The sequence below is a fragment of the Dermacentor albipictus genome, chromosome 1 (genome assembly GCF_038994185.2).
Source record: "Dermacentor albipictus isolate Rhodes 1998 colony chromosome 1, USDA_Dalb.pri_finalv2, whole genome shotgun sequence".
In the NCBI taxonomy this organism is placed as follows: domain Eukaryota; kingdom Metazoa; phylum Arthropoda; class Arachnida; order Ixodida; family Ixodidae; genus Dermacentor; species Dermacentor albipictus.
In genome coordinates, this window is record NC_091821.1 from 498,638,747 (window position 1) to 498,657,221 (window position 18,475).

At 48.7% G+C, this 18,475-nt stretch overlaps 1 protein-coding gene across 20 annotated transcripts in view; it reads right to left on the reverse strand.

Moving 5' to 3' along the window:
* Positions 1-18,475, reverse strand: part of LOC135920355 (glycoprotein-N-acetylgalactosamine 3-beta-galactosyltransferase 1-like) — a 147,608-nt gene that overhangs the window by 32,893 nt on the left and 96,240 nt on the right. Inside the window, exon 1 of one of the 20 annotated variants that reach the window (XM_065454597.1) lies at positions 17,042-17,062. The exons of 16 other annotated variants lie outside the window; for them this stretch is intronic. The gene's annotated coding sequence lies outside the window, so the exon portion shown is untranslated. Of the gene's footprint in view, positions 1-5,380; positions 5,519-14,728; positions 14,873-17,041; positions 17,063-18,475 lie in introns of those variants that run through there. 3 more of the 20 variants (XM_065454591.1, XM_065454598.1, XM_065454596.1) reach the window with 3 other exon arrangements.

Here is an 18,475-nt window from a genome sequence, read left to right on the forward strand (position 1 = left end):
AACGCTCTCACGGAACCACACATCACAGATGTAAACAAACCGTCGGTCATGAGCACTGCCGGCTCCGCCGAACGCGCCCGGTCGCTGGCGAGGCGCACAGCGTCATGGCAAGCGCCACGTGACCAACCTGTTTCGGCGGAGGGGAGTTTTTTAAAACTCCCTGTCGGAGTTACACGGGAGAACAAGATTTGGAAGCGGAGTAAAATCGCGTCATGTCACCTTAATACTCCCGCAGCTAGCCAGCGGAGTGACACGAGGGAATGGCGCTGTTTTGCTCCCATACATCGGAGTAAATATTTGAGGAGGGGAGGTTTTAGGGCACATCACCTGTTAAAAATTCCCAGGTGGGTTTATTTTCGTTTACAGTGTGGGAAGCGATCACGACATAATCCGAGTAGCGCTCTCCACGCCAACATACGGAGAACAATAGGAGTGACTAAATTAACTGACTGGTCTCGTTATAGAGAACTCCAGAAAGCGCTGGAGGAGTCGGATACAGCCCCGACCAACATGCGAGAATGGACTGAATTCCTTCTACGAGCACACGGGGACACCACTAAAGCCATTGAGCGAACAGCGGAGGTGCCGATGATAGACTCTCACCTGGTCAGCCTATGGGAAGAGAGGCGGAAACTCGCCAAGAGGTGGAAAAGACAACGTCTAAACAAACACCTGAGACAACGCATCGCTCTCTTGGCAGAGCAAGCCCAAGGCCACGCCAGCGAGCTCGCTAAAAACGAGTGTGCGACGTTCAGTGGAACCCTATCAGGAACTCTGGGAACGACCAGTACGTGGCGAATACTAACAAGCATGCTGTACCCGATGAGCACGCGTACTGAGAATAACAAGAAGCTCCAAATTATAGCAGACAACCTCGACGGTACGGACCAAGATCTAGTCCATGCTCTTCAGAAAAAGTACATAGGACCGTCACCTGCCACGGGATCGTCGTGCGCGAAGAGAAAATACGCGGAGGAGACGAACCCTAAATTAGACGAAGAAATAACGTACGCGGAAGTGTATGAGGCGGCACAATCCGCAGTTAAAAACTCGGCACCGGGCCCAGACTTGATCACAAATGCAATGATTCGAAACATGGATTCGGTAGCCCTAGCGAAAATAACAAAGATTTTCAATAGCGAGTGCTGGGCCAAGGGGACTTGCCCCAAGAGTGGAAATTGGCTAAAATAATCATGATCCCCAAACCCCCGAAAAATCCCTCGATTGATACACTACGGCCGGTGTCGCTCACGTCCTGCCTGGATAAGCTCTATGAAAGGGTTATCCATAGCAGATTGCAGCGATACCTGGAAGAGCGGAGCTGGTTCCCGGACTCCATAATAGGATATCGCACGGGTTTATCTTGCCAGGACGCATTCCTCCTACTTAGAGACGAAATTCTAACTAATATACCGTACGGCGACGAGAGACTAGTCCTATCACTAGACCTCAAAGGAGCCTTCGACAACGTCTCTCACGCCGCAATATTAGAAGAACTCGAACTCGCGGGTTGTGGTGAGCGCACATACAATTACTTAAGAGCGTTTCTTTCCAACCGCGAGGCGAGCATCAGTATTGGCCAAATCACTTCGGATTTACTTAAGATGCCTGACAAAGGAACACCTCAAGGAGCTATATTATCTCCTCTTCTCTTCAAAATGGCAATGTGTCACCTCACGCGCGATCTCGATCGGATACCTGACCTATGTTACACGCTCTACGCGGACATCACGCTGTGGACGAGCAGAGGTTCACTAGGGGATAAGGAATATACGCTCCAAAGCGCAGTATTAGCGGTGGAGAAATTTTCGACATGGAGTGGCCTGAAGTGCGCACCCGAAAAATCTGAAGTTATCCGGATAGACGCGACAGGCTACAAATCCAGAGGATCGATTAACATCGTGGTTGAGGGCCAGTCAGTCCGAGAGGTACCAACGATGCGAGTCCTGGGTTTGTGGCTTCAGAGCGACGGGAGAGCAGTACATACACTCAAGACCCTCAAATCCACAGCCCACAACATAACCCAAATGATACGTCATGTGACATATCGAAAAGTGGGAATGCGAGAAGACGATACCCTAAGGCGCGAACAGGCCTTAGTGGTTAGTCGAATCACGTATGGCTTACCGTACCAAATCCTGAACAGGGAGGAGGAAAATCCGGCTAACACAATAATCCGAACCGCTTTCAAAGCTGCTCTGGGCCTGCCTAAGTGTACTTAACGGAGCGCATGTTAGTTTGGGAGTGCACAATACTTTCGACGAACTGAGGCAGACCACCCTGATGCTACAGAGGAAGCGCCTCAGCTTCACAAAAACTGGTAGGGCAATATTAGCTAGACTCAATATCCCAGCATACCCCATCTACTTCACAGAGCAGGCCGCACCTCTCCCTCCTTCGATGAGATCCAAAATTACAGTAGCCCCAATTCCAAAGAATATGCATCCCGAGTACAAAAAAGAAAGGCGCAAAGCACGCGCAGAACACATTCAATCAGCGTACTCTAATAACCATAGGTACAACGCGTACTACACTGACGCAGCTGTGTATGCAGAGGTGATCGGACAGCGCTACCAAAGGAGGTACGCCCTGGCAGTCGTGAACGCTATCAGCCAACAGCAAATTACCGCGTCGGCCACGGCGGGATCCCCCACCTCAGCTGAAATATTAGCAGTGGCGATCGCACTCGCTCACGCAGAGCGTTCGCAAAGGGACTCGGTCGTGGTCATGGACTTCCAGAAGACCTGTCGCATGTTTCTCAAGGGGCACGTGACTATGGCTAGCCTCGCGATAATCCCCAAATCCTTCAACCACCATCATCGCCAACTCTGGTGCCCGGGCCACGCGGGGTACAGGGGAACGAAAACGCTAACGCGTTCGCTCGAGGGTTCACTAACCGTGCGACGGCGGCCTCTTCTAACCCCATCCACCCGCACTATCGCTCACAAAATTGCACCAATTTAAATGCCAAAGACATCGTTGCTCATCAGCGCGGAGTCCGCAGAAAATACCCGCCGCCTGACCCACAACTTAGCGGGGAAGAGGCCGGTGATTGGCGTAAAATACAAACCGGGGTATTCCCCCGTTTAAAATTGCTAAACGCCATGTATCCCACTCGTTATAGGGCCAACTGTCCTTGGTGCGGTGGCATGCCTAACCTAATACATATAACCTGGGAGTGCATTAAGCAACCTCATAGGTCAAATACCAATAACACAATGAAGCAGTGGGAGGCACAGCTCGCCCACTCCGACCTGGCAGGACAAAAGTCCTTAATTAGCCAGGTCAGGCAGGCGGCAGAGACCAGTGGGGCCCTGGACTGAGAGGCTCCGACCAACCCTCCTTCAAATCTTTTCCATTGCAATAACGTTTCTATTGCTTGCTTCTCTTTCAACCCCCTTTTTGTCCCTTCCCCAGTACAGGGTAGCCTACCGGGCTCAGCCTGGTTAACCTCCCTGCCTTTGCCTTAAGACATTCTCTCTCTCTTTCACGCACACACACTCCGACTGTTCACGTAATGCGTGTGGCCACTCTTTCACGCTGCCAGCAAAGGCGGTAAACTCGTCCATACAAAGTGCGTCGCTGAATTGCACAGTGCACGACATTCTCTCTTCCCCCAGAACGGATGCTCCCAAAAGCGTCGCGTCCGCAGCTGGCACGCGCGACGAAAACTATTCTTTTCGCAGAACGCCTTCTTATTGGATCGTCGTTCACCACTGTCGGGCGCGGTTGCCTTATGAATGCTATAAATGCCAGCCGCCTCAGAGTGGGTACGCGGCTGCAAGCACAACAAGCATCGCAGCGCCTGCAACGTGCAACATGTAGAACAACTCTTCGTGAGAACAACTCTTCGTGAGGTACACTCGTTCAAGAACGAGTTTATATTTATCTAACAAAAAGAGGGTCGTTCATTACAGACGAAAATAAAAGGGGAAAGGTTCCCTTCTTGATTAAAGACGTATTTCTATGGAAAGGACGCAGACATAAGGTCATACGTTATTCTTGACGCCATTTAGCCCGTCCCCTTCATGACGCTTTTTCCGAGTCCTGAGGATAAATAAAATAAAGTAAAAATTCACAAATGCTTAATGACGACGAGAAGCAGTCCTTGTATTGCTGCAGAAATACTCTAAGCTGTTATTGCTTATGCCTGGAAAGATTCAGAGTAACATCAGCAGCTGGTTCAGGAACACTGACTATTGTGTTATAGCTTCGGTAGAATCCTAGAGGACAAACTGATTGCTAACTGCCATAATTTCATCTGTGTATTCGATCTTCGGGCCACTGTTGCGGCGATTACTGGCTGAAGTGTGTCACCATCGCCTGCGGTTTTCCTCCGCGCAAGCGCACGTTTCTCCTTGCGACGCCGATTGTTCAGTCAAGCAGAAAGTATGCGTCGCTCCCGACGATGGCTTATGAGGGGTTGCTTCTGCGCGGACTGTAATTATGATGCTGGCGTGCGGCGGGATATTGGCTTAAAATTAAATTATGAGGTTTTGCGTGGCAAAACCACGATCTGATTATGAGGCACGCCGTAGTGGGGGACTCCGCAAATTTCGAGCACCTGGGGTTTTATACGTGCACCTAAATCCAAGTACAGGGATACCGACTTCCGTATATTTGCAGCTAGCTTTCCGGGTCTTCAAACAACGATCCGCGGAAGGTCGGTGGGTCATTGCGTTGCTACGGCACAATCGCCGTAGACGACATCGGAGTTGTCGTGGCCATGGCCTTCGCAGTAGTCTTCTCGGGAAGGGGTCCGTACTACGGCAGCAATAGTCGGAGCTTGCGACTAGCTCGCTGGTCCGTAGTGACGTTGGCATTGTCTCCACGGCTTGGAGGGGTTCTCAGCTACACAACGAAGCGCCTCCACCAGATATCACGTTGGGTGAGCGCAAAAAACCAGACAGTAGCAAGACTGTCTGGAACTATTACTCGGCGCGCACTCGTGTCCAAAAAACAAATGGCACAGAAATCATAACGATAGCGGCGAGCACACTCGGCCATCGGCGGAATTCCGATCCACGCGTCATACGCGTCGGCTATTTAAACATTATTCGTCGATAATTCCAATGTAATCTGAGGTGTTTGGGTGCCTTCCGCGATGTATAATCTGAGCACAACATAGACAACGGACGGAATCGGCGACAACTGAGAATGTTCCGATACACGTAGGCACACCTTCAGCCTACCGATAACTTTAACAGTCAGAAGGCGAAAGAGCAGTCCCCGGAAATAAGGTTAAGCAATATATACGCGTGTAAATACGGTGCCCGCTCTGCCACTCTATCCCGTCTAAATCACTGGTGAATTGCGCGACTAGTATTCAAAAAAAAAAAAAGAACCGCTAGCACGCTGTTGCAGGAAGCTGAGCTCTTACCGCGACAAGCGACTTCGCTGCCACAGAGATGTCAGGCAGCGCTTTCCGTCGGCGGGATGTGCCGCGTGGAACGCGACAGCGCGGCAAGACTCGTGGATCTTATTGGCGCAGGCACCGCGCTACGCCGAGTCCGCGCATGCCACGCTGCGATTATCGTTCATTCGCACTTGTGAGCGTCACAAAGACTGACGCTCGAGCAGCGGCGCGTGCACGCTCGAAGCTGCGGCACCCCGCCAACAACGGCGCGAAGCGACGCCAAGCCGCGTGAGCATCCGCCGTGCGCCCAGAGAGAGCGCACGTTGATTGGCGTGCGGGCAGAGGCCAACACGCGCGCAAATCCGCAACTACCAGAAACAGCGCATAAACACGTCGCTAGCTCTTGCCAATCAATCGCACGGGTCCAATTCAGCTACGGCTTCGCTTGATCGCAAAGGTTGTAACGAGAACAGTGATATTTGCTCGAAGAAAAAGTTGTACCACCACCATTTATTACTATTGCTATTACGATTGCTGTTATTGAAAGAAACATTTCAAGAGAAGCTGCTAAATACCTCCGCGAGGTACACAACGCCCGCCTGTCCCAAAAGAGAAGTACGCCTATCACGTGAAGCGATACCGCGAGGGACGACAGACAAGACAGTTGTAGTTGTACTGGCTCGCACAATCTTCAGAAAACGGCGGTTGTCACGCTGCTCGCACGAAGACGTGATTATCTCGCGGCACCCATTCTGCAGACCACAGCCCCTGCCTGGGGAACCAAAACCCGCAGTCGGTCAGAAAACGAAAAACAAAAAAAAACAATGCGAAGCTCCAATAAAAGAAAAGGCGCGCGAACCTCGAAAGTTTAAACGAACGGGTGGGAATCGGTCGCGCGCGGTGTCTCAGCGGCTAGTGAGTTCGGACGGTGAGTACGAAGTTGCGGGTTCGAGTCACGAATGCGAAAAGGCTCCTGTACCGAGCATTGGCTGCACTTTACCAACTCCACTTGACGGAAATGCCCACCACATGCATTTGCTATCGTGTGGCTCCTTGGGACTCCCTCGACGAATCGGTATGTCACCGATCAGCCAATCAATGCAAGGGGACTGGCGTTCGTTAGGACGAAGACAAGTGACCCTGTCTAAACAGAGATTCCTTTTTGCACGGCCATTAGTCGCATATATATAAATGCCGTTTGTTCCTGCATACTAAATTGACTCCCGGAATTCTTTATCTGGCGGCATTTCCTCGTTTTCATTAAAATAATTTTTCACCGTACTTGATGCCAGTGTACAGCTGCAATACATTTTCTGCATTCTTTTATAATTTCTGATTTTTGTTGCTTGAAACATAGCTACATATTTGTAAACTTGTTAGTTTCGTTTACAGCTAGTATTCTGTACTCCCTCCCGCAGTAGCCCTTTATGGGATACGGTATGCTAAAAAATAACTACATGTAAACATAATGACGCTAACTAAACAGCACCTGATCTTTGTCTTTGGCAGTAACAAATATAACCAGGGGCAGACGAACAACGGCTGCTAGGCGTAGAAATGGCTGGAGCTCATTCAGACACGTAGCAAGCAGCGCCGGAATTCCGGCATATAATGATGAGTGTTTCCACTTCCTTCACCCTGAACTGAGATTGGCGACCATGCAGGAAGAAAAAAAAAACGCTTTCTGACTGACTAAGCGTCACGTCACACGGCAGGAAGATGAGCTCAATCATATACCAGAAAATCGCTGCCACTTCTTATTGAATTGCAGAAGACGACAAGCAATCGTCATGGCGCTTTTACTGCTTGAATTTGGAGAAGCGCGACGAGCAAATGAGGTCAAGTTAGGCAGCAGCGAATCAGTTACGATCTGCCGGTCCTTGTGAAGGCCTGGAGAAATAAAAGAATAGCTCGAAAATATATCGTTAGAGAACGTGACAGTGTCCGTCTTGTGACTGATCGCGGCTCCAGTAGCCTCAAATTTACAGGCCGTAGTAGCGCTCCGGTGATATTCAATCAATCTGCCCATTGTGCGACTGACAGTCCGTATCAGTAACAATCCTGAACCGGGGCTGTGAATCTGCCGTCTGCGCAGTTTGAGCTATCGACCTCGTGTTGACTGAAAAATCCACTGTCTGCCGTGAAGTGCAAACACCGCTTCCTGCGCTGATGACGGCATATGTTGAGAGTCCAAGGAGCCCCCGAAATGGGAGCTGTGAGTGTTAAGTTGAAGCCGGCCGGACATGAAGAAAGAAAGGAAACTTGCGATGAACCGAACAACACGCCACGGGCGCGCTTTCTGTCACCCCCTGCTCTTTCGCAACAGTATGAGCGCCGCGCTCGGATCCATAAGCCAGTCTTTGAGCCGAGTGGTTGTGGCGTTGCGTTGCTGAGCACCAGGTCGCCGGTTCGATCCCGGCTGCCGCATTCGCATGGGGACGGGCTGCGAAAACGCTCTTGCACCGTGCACCTCAAAGGACCCAAGCTGGTCGAAATAATTTAGAAGCCCTCCACCACGGCCTCTCTCATAATCCGATCGCTGTTCTTCTGGCACGCAAACCCCAGAATTTAACGTTAAATATTCCCCCGTACAGCTTGACCAAAATCTGGGGCAGGTTTGCTAAGCCATTCGCGGTCATTAGCCTCTACTGTATACAAAAATAATTATTTATTAAATGCATTGGACCAAACGATACGCATTAGGTACATTTGTAGATTTTACGAAAGCGTTTCATCAGCTAAATTGTAGCTTGCTGCCTCAGAAATTAGACTAGGTTGGATCACGCAGCGCAGCGTTGAAGCTGAGTGACTTTTACGTATTATCATGCCGTACTGAATTTATTAACATAGACTGCAACACTTCAGGAACACTATCCATAAACGCGGATTACGCAAGTTAATTTAACACATTTCTGAACTGCATGCACGTGTTCCGGTAGCTAACAGAATGCCAAATAAACCATCTACCTGAACAAAAGTAAATCGATTAGTAATTACTGAAAGTCTAACAAAAGTCACCCTGCTTCACGCTAAGTCAGGGATCACCCTGGCAGTATCAAGGCTGAAATGGAGCAGTCGTGAGACAGATATTGTAAGTAAACTTAGAACATTGGGTGGTTTGTTTATACAGAAACTATGTCGTGGGATGGCCATGCTGATCCCATATTCCATAGCATTGGAACTAGCGCCGATAACCACTAACCTTTCTCTTCATATAGAGTTTCTTCTGGAAAACGTAACGCTTTACAATGCACTGTTTTCATCGTAACTAAAGTATCGTGTAATTGGGTGGAGAGCAACAACACTTAGCAACTTCAAGGGGGAATGAGCAATCTACTAACGTTTTCAACTACGGCTGCCTCTAAATTTGTAACTTTTTAAAGCAAACAAAATCGAAAATTCCAGGCTGCTTCTAATGACTTCACTCTAGTAACATACCGTATATCACGCTGTAATTACTAAACGGAAAATCCACTAAATTGTAAGTACTGCTACAAAGGAAACCCATACGGGTTTCTGGAAAGAAAATCCTCGCAGTTGAAGAAAAATTCACCCTGGTCTGGGACTCGAACCCGGGACCACCGCCTTTCCGGGCAGCCACGCTGCCATCTAAGCTAGCCAGGCGGCTAGCAGATGGCAGGGCGAAGCCAGACTTATAAGCAACTGAAACGTAAGGCAAGAGTTTGACGTAATAGTTCTGCGGAAACCCACAAGGTGAAAAGAAGTAATTAATAATTCAAACGCAGCTGAATGACTAAGCGATTAGCGTGCACGCGTTGACCGAAACGCATCTACGAGATTTGGAGGAGCCGCCTGTTAGTGACAATTTTGCATGGCAAGGGTGCAACAGAATGACTTGGCCAAGGAAAGGCGGAGGCAGGGTAAATAGGCGAGGTGTCAAGTGCCAAAGAGTAAAATAGACATGTAAGGAGCATGTATGGATTAGCGGCACATGGCGACGCAAAAGGACGTGGCTGGGAGTTGCTTACCTATGGGCAGGTAGTGATAACAGGGATAAAGATAATGAATCGATTGATTGCATTAGAACAATATTAATGAGTTCAAGAAATCAAGCCAGGTGATTATGAACGCGCACATGGATGACTTAGACGGATATGCTGATTACAGTGGTTCTCTAGTGCTGGATCTGTGTTATCAACAGAACATATATAAATTAACCGGGAGAGTAAGCGTCAGGGACAGGTAAAATAGCAATGCGGAAACAGGCAGTCATGCATAGACTACGCCTTAGTCTCAGAAATTCTCCGCGAACAACTAGACATAATGATAATAGACGAACATGCAAAAAATAGCCTGGGTAGCGACAACAGACGTTTATCATTAGAGCTTGAGAAAAATACTCATGCAAAGCACGAACCAATAGCATCATAATTTCTAAATATGAACGAACCGCAAATGACAGAGATCGCAAAGTATCACGAGCCATTCCACTCTGTGCAGGTAGTTGACCAGCGAAACTGTTTAGTACACGACACGGAGGTGACACATAATTTTGAACAAATGTACGAACTCATTTATTGTCTTAATGGGCGGTCATCGTGACGAAAGGTAAGCACACTCATTTATTGTCTTGACCGGTGGTCATTATTTCACTCGCAACTGTAATCACATTCTTTGATAATATCAAATCGAGCAAGCGGGTGCTCGCTTGGGCCGGATCTGTGTGGCATCGCAGGAGATATGTCTAAAACACGGAACGCGTAAACCGCTTCCTTTTCGGCATCGACACATCCACATTGAAATCACCGACAACGACAACAGGGGCCGTGTCATCGCAGCTAATTCACGCAAAGTGAGTAGCCGTAAACCTTACGGGACTGAGTCATTGCATCTTTTGCTTGCTTAAGGGGATATGAGCCATTGGTGATGACAGTTTTCGACGTGCTATTCTGTGTGTTGTGTGCGTGATTAGGAAGTTCAACACTAATCGTTTCACTTTGCTGAGTGCTTGTAGCCTCTGCCTTACGGGGCTATGAGCCATTGTATTTTTTGCTTGCTTAGAGAGAGAGAAGAATACAGGAAGGCAGGGATGTTAACCAGTCAATAGTCTGGTTGGCTACCCTACACTGGGGGAAGGGAGAAGGGGAAGAGAAAGAAGGGAGAGAGAAGGTGTAGGTACGCGTACCGACAGCACTTCAGTTAAAGTCGCTCGAGCAAACCAGAAGTTCTGAGAAAACACAAAAGTGCCTTCACTGCCTTCTGAGCCGATGATCGGTCGGGACGGTGCTCTAATATTGTCTGTTCACTCAGAGGACGATCGTCTAGTTTCCTCAATGTGTCGGACAAATACTGTCTTTGGGCTTGAAATTGAGGACAATGGCTTGCTTAGGGGAGCATGAATGCTTACGGGGTATGAGCCATCGATGATGGCAGTTTTTTTTCACAGAGAACAAAAATGCATGAAACCCTAGCCATACACAGCTTCACGGTAAAAAGGTAGAGAACAAAATGGAGGCTTTTCCAACAGCTGTCTAGGAATATAAGGAACTGGCAGACGTTATGCAGCAGGAAATAAGACAGACACGGCAATAAACCGTTGGATGGGAGGAAAGGAAACCACGTAAGTGGTGGAACAAGGAAATAAAGCAAGTTATAGAAGAGCGTACGAAGGCATCTAGGAATCACTCAGAAGTAAAACGTGTTGGGATTACACGAAGAAGCGTTGCTTAGATGGAACCAATACTGAGAAAAGAAGAGGGTGGTCTGTGAGCTCGTGCAAGAGAAAACTAAATGCACAAGTGAACCCTTGGGTGCATAACATTCGCAAAAGAGACAAAGGCGCCCCAAGAAGATTCTGGAACCATGTAAGGGCACTTGGAGCTCCAACTAAAAATTTGCAAACGGCTATAAGGGATGAAGGCGGTAACATCTACGAAGGAGATGGTGCACTGCGGTACATCACAGACGTTATTCGGGATAACTCCGGCACGACAGAAACCGTAGTTCAGACTCAAATAGATCCAGAACCAACAGTGAAGCCCGCGAGATCAGAATTTGACATAGAAAGCTTTCATTAGAAAAAGAAAAGCTGTAGAAAATGCCCTTAATATTACGGTAGCAGCACTCAATGAAGTCCCAATACAGCTAATCAAAAACCTCGGTCCAAAGAGCAAGGCACTGCTGACTAATGCTTTTCAGCAAGTGATTAGAACTAAGAAAACTCCGGTAGGATGGCGTGAAAACAAGGTGAACCTATCTACAAAGGTTAGGGATAAGACAAGCTCGCACAAGCCAGTTACAGTAACGTCGGTGATATATTGAATGGCAATGGAAGCCATAAAATTTGAACTGTCGAAGCGAGTGGAGAGAAATGATCTACTAGGAGAACTGTATAATGGGTTCAGGTCACGCAAACGCTTAGAGGATAATATATCTGCACTAAGTCGGTGCATAGGGATTTCAGTAGCTCAGAATAGACCTTTATCGACAACCTTTTTGGATATTAAAGGAGGCTATGACAACGTAGACAGAGAATCGCCAATAGACACGGAATTAGACAGGGACAGGGAATTTACGTAGAGAGGGAATTTATTGCCAATACCGAAAGTAGCCCCGCTGTCCACCCACTGCTACTGGCACTCGGCGCACTCTGTCCCCATCGCAGATCGCTGTCAAGACATGCCCCGCGCAGCCGTACCATACGCAGCCGCAGTGCAGTGGATTACGGTTGACAATGTTTGGCATAGAGAGGAGGCAGCGTCATCGACCGCGTCTAAGTGCGAGGTCCATCAAACGTGACACGCTTCAATTGCGTCACGTACTACAACACGCATCTGCCAGCGCTCACCTTCCACAAAACAGCGGCATCATCCAAAGGCACCATCATATAATTTGAAGATAAAGAAGAAACGCAAGAAGAAGAATCAAACAAGAGAGAACGTACATAATAAATGTTGGATATATTTGCTTCATTCAGGGTTGGGAATGGCCAAAGTCAATTCAGAACAATTTTTTGAGCAATTAAAATTGCCTTTTGGAGCGCTTTTGATCGAACAAAATTGCCTTTTGGAGCAGCTTGGAGCAGGCTAAATTGCACTTTAGAGCAGTTTGGGGCAAATATAATTTCACTTTGGAGCAGTTTCGAGTCAGTCCGATCTGAATTGTGATGAAATAATGGCATATGGCTGCGCACTTCGATATCACGATGAAACAGAGTAAGCAAACAAGAGCGCCGTATTGCAGCTTTCTTAAGCTGAGTTTTGAAGCAGATTACTCACATACTGAAACCGCCTAGTGCATGCAAATTTTGGTAATAGTGCCTGCAGATTTTTAATTAGCGACAGCAATCACAAAAACATGCATTCTGCAATCGTGAGTGCGAAATTTCGAAAAGTAGCCCAAGACATTTTTCATCGATGCGATTTTTTTAATGTGTCGACAGTGTTGGTGGAGTACCTGGAAACGCGCTTCGCCAACAGGCCGTACGGAGAAGCCAGAGTTGTGAACTACTGTGGTCTACTATTGCGGTAGCAATCATATCGACACTCCAGGCGCATTTATGCCGACGTCTTCGGCGTCGCCGTAATGTTCCGTATAAAGTCCAAGAGTGATAACATCGTCGACGCACGCCGTATGCTGCGTGTGCGAGTCAAAGCGCGTGAGGGTGAGCCGACGATGCCGTCTCGCGCGCGCAAGGCAGGAAAGCGGGAAGAAAGCGCTCCGTCTTCCGTCGTGCGCAAGGTATCGGGGAGGGGGGGGGGGGCGCTGCATTTCCGGGGCTGCTGCGTATGGCGCGGCCAGCATCATGGCACGCCCCTGCACCTTATGACTCTGCTGTTTGTCACGGAAGAAATTTAGGTGACTTGAGCGCCCATATTCCCTGCCTGTAGCCGCTCGCACGCGTGCTTCCGTTCCTGTAACACATACTTCAAGCATTGCCACGCCTGTCCAGTTGTTCTCCGCAAGAGAAGGATATCACGTAAACAATCCCTTGTATAACATGTTAGCGCCAGCACACTTTGCTGGGTACGCGCGAAAAAGAGAGCGTACCAAGCACGAAATAAGCCCAATAGGACGACGTACCAGAAAACGAGCCTACCCCGCACAAAATCAGCACAAACGGAAGATGCAGCACAAAACGAGCTTGCCGTGGTGCAAATTTGGGGCCTTTTTTTCTCATCCTCCTTCATGGTTAAAGGGGAAATAAAGGTTGACTGACTGATTCAATACCAACACAAGCAGCACACAGTAATGATAAAATCGTACGCTTTGACGAACTCCTTCCAAACGTGTCACCACAGAAAAATCAAATCGTTAACAGACCTCCAAATGTATCTTCTAGTTATTTTATCTTCAAACCTACAAGACAACTGGCGTCCATAGGTGGCGTTTCAAACCGCCGATCTTTCGTTCCGATATCCGAGGCGTTCTCTCTTCTGCTAGCCTAACACCTTCGTCATCCATCCACCTACGCCCACCAGCAGCCATCCGTGTTTGTACTTTGCAAGTTGCCCTCAGAGGCTTTCGCCAGCGCTATGCAGAAGTAGGCCACTTGCCACGGTTGCAGTTCAAAATTATAATATATTTATCCCGTGACATTCAGTGAGTCTCGCGTGTCTTTATAATAGTAGAACGTCAGCATAGAACTCGTTCAGCTGCATATATCGCTTAGTGTACTTCCTTTCCGATTGTTGCAAGCGGAAGACAAACACGATCGCCTTATTCCTGAACGCCCCGAGTCACAACTCAAGTGCGTTTTTTTCCCTTTCTTTTCGATACATCCAGCACGTACGTTTTGCACCCTAATCAAATTTTGATATCACGGAACTGTGTAATCTTCATTTCAGGTGCCGAACCCAATTTCTGCAATCGCTCGGCAACACCAAAGAACTTGTGAAGAACATTGCTATGGTGAATTTTCTTTGCTCTATCTTTGGAAGGCCTAAAAATCTGGTTACATATGCAGACAATATCGTTTTTCACATCGAACTGATACGAAATAAAAATTATGCTTAATTTCTGCCCCAATCAACGAACGTGCCGCAAGATAGTGAAAAAAAAGGCGGAATGCGGAAACCATAGCCGCAAAGGCAGAGTCACCTGCGATTGAACCGGTGGAATGCTTGAGTTCTGCGAGTAAATTCAGCTTTTCTTTTCAAGTCTCTGTTTTCAGAAAGCCTTGTGCGAGATGCTTCACCGGCATAAAAGTGGTTGTACATCGCACAAGAATAAATACGCTGTTTTAAAAATAGCAAACCCAAAATCAGCGGGCGCCTATAACAACCTACAAGAAACCCAAGCAGATTTGAAGTCATGTGCACATGCACAGTGTACCCAACGTGGCCCGCTGGGCGACGTTAGCGACAAGCAAGTTCGTGCAATGTTCGGGCGATATGGCAAGGGAATGCTCACCATCAGACATGCTTGAAGGCACGGACTCTTCAGTCTAAAGAAGAGAGGACGTACGTTGCCCAAAAAACGACACCTCACGAAGAAAACGACCAACTATTCGGCCAACGCAGCTGCACAGCAATGCACGCATCACAGCACGCGACTCCTTCGACTCCCGGCGCCAGCAGCTGCGGCAGCTGCGATCGCGACACACTGCACGTCAGGGGGCGCGATACACGTCGAACCTCGCGACGCCGAACCTCCGCGAGGTACACCGTCGGCGCGGGGCGGCATCGCACGCGCCCGCAGTCCGTGCTCCTCGTGAGCCATCAAAAGTCCCAGTCGACGAAACGCGATGCGTTAAAACACTTGTGAAAAAGTATTCGCTGGCATTCGTGGCATGAAAACAAAAATGCCGATCCAACGGACACGTTGGAATCTATGTGAAGCGAAGCTTTAGTGAAGCGGTTAATTAAATGCTTCACAACAGACGCCGACGCGTGCAGTTTTGTCTCCGTTCACCCCACGCAACGAGTGATACCACGGAATGTCCATGTTTGTCCACCAAAACGGGATCACAACATTGTTTCCCTGCCATGCTTATGTTTAAGCGCTACATCGTTCACAAGGAATGACCAAAGGCGGATGCACAATGATCCGTGGAGTGTAGTTCACCTCTCCATAAACATGTCGGTGTGTTTTAGAGATGCCTGTGAGCCGATATTATATGTTCAAGTTTTTACGTAGGAAGTTATCTTTTGTTAGCTGGCACAGAGGTGCACTACTTGGTGATCATACAACGGTTGTATGCACCATTTCGCGGGTACTTTCACGTAACGTTTGTATGTGTGTCCACAAATTTAGCCACCGAGATAGCGATCGACCCAGCCGCCAGCCACGCAAAAAGCGGTAATGTATGCCAAGAATAGTTCGCTTTCAAAGCAGGCATGCAGAACATGGACACGAGAACACACAAACGGCCGACTATGAATCTCTGACATTCTTATCCGCTGACTTCATGTGCGCAGATCACGATGCCTCCGTAAGCAACATGCAACCTTTAAATAACGCTATCAATAACAAACACGGCACTTTCACTGCTAAAACATGCACAGGATCTTTACACGAAAACTTTACGTAATATCTAAAAAACAGACGAAAAAAAAACGAACGGTTCTTTCGTTGACGTGCCGTCAGTGGTGGCAACCATTGGGTGACAGATGAAACGAGGTGATTAGTCGCTAATGAAAAAAAAAAATTATTAGAAAACTTTCAAACATTTATTACATTCAGCGGGCTTATCGTAATTGGGCAAATTAAGTGAGCTCTCCGTACTAGCCATATCTACTTTCGGATCAGGAAAAATGCAATTATTGTGGCACGACGAATTTTGGCTATCAGAGCGCCGCGGTTCCGGCCGTGCTCCTCGCTGTCGCAGCGCGCTGGCTGCCTGCTGCTGGGGGACGTGAGCAGAGCGTCGCCTCGAGGGGGCGCGGCTCTGGCGCTCGCTGCAGCCTCCCAGTGTCGGTTTCGTGCGCGCTGATGGGCGAAATTGCATAGGCGGGTAATTGCATTTTTCCAGATCCGAAAGTAGATATGGCTTGTACGGCTTGAGCTCACTTAAATTGCCGAAATGCGATAAGCCCGCTGAATGCACATGTTTGAAAGTTTCCTAATGAATTTTGTTCATTAGCCACTAATTACCTCGTGTCCCCAGTCACTCCGTGGTCGCCACCATTGACGGCACATCTATGAAAGAAGCGTCCCTTTATTCCAAAAATGCAATTTTAACTATTACTTAAAGTCTTCGTAGAAACAGCCGGTATAGTGGCCTTGCATGGTGATATATGCTCACAAAAGAACTGAGTGCGGATGTCCACCGTTGGGCTGTTCCTTTATACACTTATGCCCGCAATTCGCACCAAGAACAGAAGAGTAAGCATCCTTTTCAATATATAGGACCGCTCAGCTCGCCAAACCGCGAAGTGAAAATGCAGCTGATGAAAACACTGACATCAGCCCCTGAGGATGCACAGCGAGACACTAACAGCGATCTAAAAAAAAAAAAATTGCAGCAAAACCTATGTCATGATGACTGTCGACTGCAATGCGTTCCCGTGGAATTACTACAGTGACACAACGTATTATCACCGCCGAAACGGTGTTATGCATGAGGCGTGTACTGCAGCGCGACTCCTTTGCACGCTTGCTGCGAGAAGCGTGGTGCGCAAGTGACTGCGAATGCTGAGAATGGTCGCCTCGCTTGCCGCACGTAAAGGGGCACACATACAGTTTCCCAAGTTGGCGAGAAGTTCACTGAAGAGCGGCACATACCCACTGCATTTATGGCACAGTTCGGTGAAGCTTTCTCGTGAAAGGTGTCCACTGAAAAGGATCACAGACCCGAAGCGTTTGTAGCACTGCCTACTAATGCGCAGTCTCTGAGGAACGCTTGTGACGGGGGGGGGGGGGGGGGGGTTCGATCCCGCGCAGCACCGGATAAATCTGAGGGACCTTTTTTCGTCATTTTAGGGCGGCGCATTCCCAGTGGCACAAACCTCGTTATCCAAAGTTGGCGTGAACGATGCTCATTGAGGACCGCCGGCACACACCTGCTGGCACATAGCCGGTGACCCGAGCTGGCACCAAAGGCGTCCACTGGAGACCAGCGCAGACCGAGTGGCGCATGCCCAGTGCTTGGGTCGGCGTCAAAAAGCTTCTTCGAACAGCGGTGCCCAGCAAGTCCCGTGTCTATAGTGACCCACGTCGGCGTGAAAGAGGTTCGCTGAAGAGCGGCACGTATGTACACGCTGCTGTATACTCAGATACCCAAGTTGGTCTGGTGGCTGGTTTCGAAACCTATTACCTCAGCAGAGCAGCCAGATGCGCTATTCATTAGACCATGAACTGCCCAGTTAGGTACAAACATACACAGATACAAACATAGATGATAGATACATACACACATAGTCTCCCAAAAGTGCGTGAAGTACCCTAAGAATGCTAATTCATTAAAACTTTTTGCTCTGCGGGCGTGCAGACAGATTGGATTCGCGAGCAGCGTCTCACGTGCGGAAAGGAATGGCTGTCTTGAAGCACAGCTGGAGTATCACTCATCTCACCAAGAACTGCACACATTGTTCGACAACGACGCTAGCGGCGTTGCTGTCAGCGGCGTTGGTCAAGTATCGCCACATCGTTTACGATAAGTACCGTATTTACTCGATTCTAAGCACCCCCTTTTTTTCACGATCGCGATGCCCAAGTGAGGGGGGTGTTTAGATTCGAAAAAATCTAGAATGACCCCCCCCCCCTCCTTCTTTTCGCTGCGACATCGTGACGAGATCAGTGCGAGAAATAACATTTTATATTGTAAACATTCAAAAGAAAATCGGTGCAGACAGTGAGCCCACCGCTTGTGTCGGATGCTCAGTTACAATCACTGCCACTCGAGTTCGTCGCACAGCTTGAACCGCCGCTCTCGGTTTCCCACAGCAGGTCGTCTTCCGTTTCGTCGAAGTGCTTTGTGATAAAGCACTTCTTAAATGATTTGACCACAACGTCCACTTGGATCCGCTTCCAAGCGTCCGAATCCACTTGGGATGGTTGATGGGTACGCTTTCTGCAGCTTTCGCCGTACAGCCGTACAGTCCGGTTGTGCGGCGAGATCGCGCCGCGGACGCCGGGCCACCTCGGGACTCCGACGGCTCCGGCTCGATGACAGAGTGAGCAAGCGCGCTTGGCGGCCTTGGCTACGTGCTCTTCCTA